The following is a 6,233-nucleotide window of genomic DNA, read 5'->3' on the forward strand; positions in this document are numbered from 1 at the left end:
TAGTCGGTACTAGAGGAACTATTCATTCCTCTCAAGAAACTGATGGCGAACCATAACACTATAATCTAGATAAGCACGAGGTAACTCCATATCATTTCCATGTATGGGTACACCAAGATAATTAGCTACATGAGTTGCATAAATTCCACCAAACAAATCTCCACTTGTACCGTTTAGATGCACTCGAATCATCTCCCTCCTTGTCAATAATGATTCCACGGATTTAAAGCGTATCTTTTCGCATCAGTTAGCTGCCTTAATTACGGCCGGCTGCATGCAGGCACTCAGAATCGCTCGCAGGCAGTACGCGAAGCAGCATGCAACGAGTCGCAGCCGAGGGCACGCATGCAGCCACTTAAATCGCTGGAATTAATTAGGCTTAAACTTCTGCATGCCGTTAATTATTGCCATGCCTTGGTCTTGCTGCTTTGCTCACGGGACTAATAAACCCGGACGGAGGGAGTACCTTGGTTGGTGAGAGGTTTGAATTAAGCCCTGCAAACCGGAAAGGAGGTACTAGTACGTGCGTGATCCGCTATTTATTCGTGTAGGATCGAGTAGGTCGTTTCTTGAATTGAGCCCTGCAAACCGGAAAGGAGGTAGTACGTGCGTGATCCGCTATTTATCCGTGTAGGATCGATAGTGTAGCTTGTCAGTTTCTTCAGAGGTAGGCATTTTTATCCGTGTAGGATCGATAGTGTAGCCTTGTCAGTTTCTTCAGAGGTAGGCATTTTTATTCAAAAAACTGCCACTTCGCATCTTGCGTCGCAAATAAAACTGCCAGGAGCGCATTTGTAGGCTAGCTAGTGATCGATCAGTAACTTGTAAACACTGAGCGAACAGAAATAAGTAACTGTTAATGCATCTCAATGATTCACAGATCATATACAAATATGTAGCTCCAAAAGCAAAGATCAGCCACTTCGGATCTTGCGTCGCAACTAAAACTAACTAGTACGATTCCCATACATAAGATCAACATGTTAATGCATCTCAATGATTCACAGATCATATACAAATATGTAGCTCCAAAAGCAAAGATCTAGAAAAAACATCTGTTCTTCCTACTAACATGGATGCTTCTCTTGGCCAACATTCAGTACAGACTGAAAGACAAATTTGTTTGTGAAGTCTACAATTCCTCTTGCAAACGTAAGTGGTTTCACCAACAGCTGGAACCATGAGAATGAACCACACATGATGGAGGAACATCCACTGCAATATGATTTGGTCTTCTCTCGATCACACCGGAGACTATTTTCGGAATACAAACTTTAACTTAGGCAAAATGATGCCCATTGTATAATCAGACCAAAGCAATGAAGCACCTAGTGTTGGCCAATAAATAGTACAGTACTACTTTTCTGCAGTCCATGAAGTGACTATCCAATCTTTCTGTGTCTATTTTCAAATGGCACTGCATGCAGTGACTATACTATTCTCTTGTGCAGTTCAACCAAAATTGCGGACACTTTGTTTGTTTGCCAAATAGCAACGGGCAGACATCTCTGTCTGCACAAATATCAAGCAGCTAGTAAACATATACCACACCTTGTATTTTCGGTTTAAACATGTCTCTTCCGCTTAGCATCTGTCATGTTCTGCACTGGACAATCTGATACAGTTATGTTTTGCCCTGGACAATTTCATACTGAATTGATTTGCTGGTTCAGAGCAGAAATATAGCGCCTATTCTTCATCAGACCAAGGATATCCATGTTCGTGATGGAAGAGGTGAAATCGATACAACCGAAATTGAGCATCCAATCATTGAATCCTGTCCTGCACCTCCAATGTAGGTCCACCCTGCCAATAAATTCACATGCAAACCACTAGTATTACTATCTAATGACAGTACAAAAAGAGTAGCAAGATAGTAGCAAACCATGTACCTTCGTAATGAACAGCTCATAGTGCCACCAATTGGATATAAAGGTTTGGAAAAAAACATGCTCCTAATGTTGAACCAGTTGGACTTTTTGTGCAGTTCCACTAAAATCGAGCATCCCTGTTTGCATAGATATTGAAAGTGTGATTACTCTAAAAGTGGCACTAGTTGAAGCATAGACTCACAAATATAAGCATTCCAATTTCTTAATGGGAAAAGGTAGCAAGACTGTTTCTAACCACCTGTTTGAAGGAATAAATAAAGCAACAGCGGCTGATGTCAGGAAGGCATACATAGTTTTTTCTGGAAAAGTGAGCCATTCCTGACCTTTCCTCTTCTTTTAAGCAAATTTTGTGCAGTTCTACTAAAATAAAATGCCATCACCGCCTTGACAATTCAGTGACACTGTACAAAAGGAAATGACTTAACATTACATCATGATGTCAGGTATGTAGTCGACAGGCATTAGAGACAAACATACAGACCTCCTCAAGAGAACAGCCGGAGGAGGAGGTGCCCACTCTTGACCTTTCCTCTTGTCTTCATAATTGTCTGTGCAGTTTAACCAAAATAAAATGACATCAGCGCCTTGGCATTTTGGTGACACTGTACAAAAAAATTAACTTATCTCATGAAAGTGAGGTATGTAATCTATAAGCATTAACAGTGCAAAAATCTGAAGGTAGTAACAAGTTTCATCGTTGGTATACTGGCTGTGCAACAGCATTAGAATGCCTTAGCTGAAAAATCTTTAATACATCCACAATCAACAGCTAACCCTGAAATAATCCAGTGACATTAAATGGCATTGCTTAAATTTATGGGTGGCATTAGACTGAGAGCGGCATTAGTTAAATGTGGCATCACTTTAGCAGTAGCATTGCTTGACTTGACTGCTGGCGTTATACTAACAGCAAAAAAAGTGGCAATAAGAGCATGGGAGGCCCATTCGGACAGTGGGCGCACCAGTACGATGTACCTCCACGGACGCAGAGTGGTGAGGGAGGTATGGTTGCCCAGAGCAACAAATATCCAGGCAGCATATGTGGATTACGTCCCATTTTTGTTCTCTTTAGCCACCTTTTTCCTATGCGAGGACAACAAACCGATCGACCTGGTCATTCTCTATTGCGTTGTCATGCCTTTCTACCCTTCTTCAACCAAGAGACACGAGACTCGTTCCTTAGCTACTGATTTTCCCCTTTTCAACCTAGATGCGGGTTCGATGCCTACTCTCTTGGACAGTACAGTCTCCCTTCCTTTCCTTATTCAACCCAGACATGGATTAGTCTGCATGAAGTAGGGTTTCCTTTAATAGTGCAAATTATGGTTTTCGTCTGCGTGGCCAGCAGAGCAGAGGATAGCAAATTGGGAAGATGGTGGAGTGGAAAAAGATCCACATGCAACGACGTGGCAGATGGGGCAATAGAACAAGGTTATGGTTCGAAAAGAGGTAGCATACCTGAGGGTCGGCGGGAAGTGGCTTCGCTCGTGGTCGTCGTCCTCCGCACACACTACGGACAAGCTTGGGGACGGAGGCCATCCCGCGCGGGCGCTAGGTCTGAGAGGACGGCCTTGTCGTCAGTGCGTGACCTCGCTCGCCGACGACGAGTGCGTCAACGCTGCACGTCCTTTTCTTCCCCGGCGGATCTGTGACCACCGGTGAGGAGGGAGAGAGGGCGCCGTCTTTTTTAGATCTGGAGAGAGGGTGGTAGTGTGAGAAGCAAGTGGGCAGCCCTTAGCAAGAAAGCGCTCAAGCTCCAGCCTATATATCTTTTTTATACTACTAGTACTGGAGGTGGAGTAGTGGTAGAGTAGTTTATATTTTCTCTGCGTACATACCAGTTAGTCGTGCTTCAAAACTGAGACACGCCATTAAAAAATAAAGGTCGATAAACTAATGCGGCACCTCGGGCCAATGCGCAGATCACATTTTGCACGAGAAATTACACACCATGTTTCGTTGACATGTGGTCCCGTTCCAACATGTCAGTGAGACGACGACGAGTCCTTTTGTACAATTTCCGAACAGATGTGTAGGCCGGGGCGCCTCTTCGTGTACCATGGCAAACTCGCAACCGACCACCGACTCTTCGCCTTTCCCTCTCGATTTGGAAACTGCTTGTCGCACGCTCTTCCTCTCCCTCCTCCATTTTCCTTCAGCCCTTCACCCTTTCTTCTGCCATTGTTCGATCGTCTTCTCCATGGAGGGAACAGGCCGGAAACGACCCCGTTATTCTTGCCCCGATCTAAAAGATGACGTGGTGGAGGAACTCATTGATCGGTGCGACGTCATCACTCGGCTAGCATGGCAGGTTCGTTCAAGCCCATTCTCTACTCAACTAATATCATCATTACAAAGAACCCAAGAGTCAAGGAGCGGTTTGATCTCCCCTATCTTCTTCGCCGTGACCCTGATGACTGGCGCCGGCACGACGGAGGCCTCGCCCTGTGCCAGTTGATGCCGCTTGATAATGATACTATGATGTTAAGATGCCATCGCTTGAGGGCAAGGCTTGGGCGGGCGCAAATGGAGATTGGGTTGTTTACATTGGGTCCAACTGCGAGCGGGAACTTGTGAATGTGTACACTCGTGATCGGGTTCCACTTCCAAAAAGCTTAGCAGACTGCCCAGAGGTTGAGCACACCGGTATTGTACGCATGTTCAAATACGATCATGGTGATTGTCTTCTACGGAAGATAGCAATTTGTCGAGTTCCCAACAACTCTTGGAATTACAACAACTATGAAGTTGTTGCTATCTTCGACAAGCTTGTTGCCGTCCTTCGTGGTTCGACTCGATGGATATTGCTCAAAAATCAGTTTCTGTACACGGATGAGTACTGTGATGCAATTCAATACGAGGGCCTTGTGTTTGCTGCCACCACTCGTGGCACTGTTTTTGCATGGATCCTAGTTCGGTACGTTTGTCTTCCACCTGTAATTATAATTGTTTCATCCACATGCATGTGGGTTAGCAAGTTTCCCTTTACTAATTAACCTTCTTGTGTTTCCAAGGTCCTGTGAACATTCCACCACCTATACATGAAAAAAATTATAACCAAGGGGGAGATGACGATGTGATGATCACGAGCATGAGCGAGCAGCCCATATACTCAGTGGCGCCTGGCAACTAATTCCGATGGATCACCTCTTCTTGTGTGTATATAGCCCACTGATGATGTTACTGCTAAGGAAGCAGGTGTCTCCCATGGTCGCACTCTCCGGACCTATTCCAACACCCGTTGCATGGTATTCGGGATGGATACTAGTGTGCTAGCGCCAACTCCTTCTCCCTGGTACAGAATTGATAGTCTTGGAGAAAACTCGCTCTTCCTTGGACAAAACTATCCGATGATGGTGAAAGGCGATCCAACTGCTGTTCAGACAACCATTTATGAGAAGCAACTGTGTCTATACCTCGGACATTTGGGTGGTTCCCTACCCTGGTACTGATATAGTAGGCCGCTTCAGCCTGGATGATCAGTCCTGCGTTGGTCTCCAGATCGACAATGGCCCGTCCCAGAGAATCACTTGTGGTTCAAAGCAAGCGTTTCCAACGCCGAGGAATGGTTGAGTTGAAGTTCATTTCATGCTTGTTATTTGTTGTGTGGTGAAAACTTTAGTATTTATAATGTATCCTCGTTGTCGATGTGGGTTGATGACCTGTTGTATGTAATAAAATGATATGCCTGTGATAAACTTACTAAATTTATGAATGGCTTTCGAGTCGCTTCTCTGAGTGAGTGGTGCGACGAGGCAAAAAAATATTTTCCGAATACATAATTGTACGTGCATTGCAACAGGTTATCGGATGAGGCCAATCAACAATAGTAGTACACTATTTGTACTAGCTTCACATGCTTCGCGCGTCGGGCGGGTGTTTTTACTGTAGCCATATGTTAATGTGTTCGCACGTAACCAGCACCTCGAATCCTCGATACTAGTACTATATAGTAGGAGTAAGTAGTAGGAGTAGTAGGGTGGCATGGGCCAAGAACAAGCATTCACGTCCAGGAGTACGGCACACGCCACCACCATGACATCCATCTGACACCATATTATTTCTTGGAGTCCGTGCTAGAGCAATCTCTTCAACCTTGTCGTTTCTCTAACTTCAGCCATCGCGTGGCGGGTGAGGTGGGGGTTTGCCGATAGTCGGTTTCCTTAACTACGGACCCACTTGTAAGGCCAACTCCAACGCACGACCCCAAACGCACCTCCGTTTTGCACGAAGAGAGAATATAATTTGACTAGAAAAGCAAGACCAAAGAACAAGAACCACAAGAATACATTTTACTACTCCTGTAAGTTGGATTAGTGCCTTCTCGATGCATTCATTGTT

This window comes from Triticum urartu, chromosome 1 (genome assembly GCF_003073215.2).
Source record: "Triticum urartu cultivar G1812 chromosome 1, Tu2.1, whole genome shotgun sequence".
Classification (NCBI taxonomy): domain Eukaryota; kingdom Viridiplantae; phylum Streptophyta; class Magnoliopsida; order Poales; family Poaceae; genus Triticum; species Triticum urartu.